The 837-nt window shown below is 42.3% G+C and overlaps 1 protein-coding gene across 1 annotated transcript in view; it reads left to right on the top strand.

Moving 5' to 3' along the window:
- Window positions 1–837, top strand: part of LOC116693535 (hydrocephalus-inducing protein) — a 109,106-nt gene that overhangs the window by 87,654 nt on the left and 20,615 nt on the right. The window lies entirely within an intron of this gene.

Below are 837 nucleotides of genomic sequence, written 5' to 3' on the forward strand. Positions count from 1 at the left end.
ACAGTGTTTTCTGTTGGAGATGGTAAGTCCCTTTGGGTGGACTTACCTTTCTTTTTCACTTTGTTAACCTATTACAAGCACAAAAAGATATATAACACAATAAAAGAAAGGGAAAAAATGCTGTCTGGACTAGCTAGATCCTCATTTGCAGCACTGTGGAGGAAGGTCTGGCAATGTGAGACTATATACAGTACAGGCCAAAAGTTTGGACACACCTTCTCGTTCAATGCGTTTCCTTTATTTGCATGACTATTTACATTGTAGAATATCACTGAAGGCATCAAAACTATGAATGAACACATGTGGAATTATGTACTTAACAAAAAAGTGTGAAATAACTGGAAAAAAAAAAGTCTTATATTCTAGTTTCTTCAAAGTAGCCAGCCCTTTGCTCTGATTATTGCTTTGCACACTCTTGGCATTCTCTTGATGAGCTTCAATAGGTCACCTGAAATGGTTTCCCAACAGTATTGAAGGAGTTCCCAGAATGCTCAGCACTTGTCGGCCCTTTTGCTTTCACTCTGCGATCCAGCTCTCCCCAAACCATCTTGATTGGGTTCAGGTCTGGTGACTGTGGAGGCGCAGCACTCCATCACTCTCCTCCTTGGTCAAATAGCCCTTACACAGCCTGGAGGTGTGTTTGGGGGTCATTGTCCTGTTGAATAATAAATGATGGTCCAACTAAACGCAAACTGGATGAGATGGTATTTTGCTGCAGGATGCTGTGGTAGCCATGCTGGTTTAGTATGCCTTCAATTTTGAAAAATCCCCAACATTATCACCAGCAAAGCACCCCCACACCATCACACCTCCTCCTCCATTCTTCAAGGTGGGAAC

Source organism: Etheostoma spectabile, chromosome 8 (assembly GCF_008692095.1).
Source record: "Etheostoma spectabile isolate EspeVRDwgs_2016 chromosome 8, UIUC_Espe_1.0, whole genome shotgun sequence".
Lineage (NCBI taxonomy): Eukaryota > Metazoa > Chordata > Actinopteri > Perciformes > Percidae > Etheostoma > Etheostoma spectabile.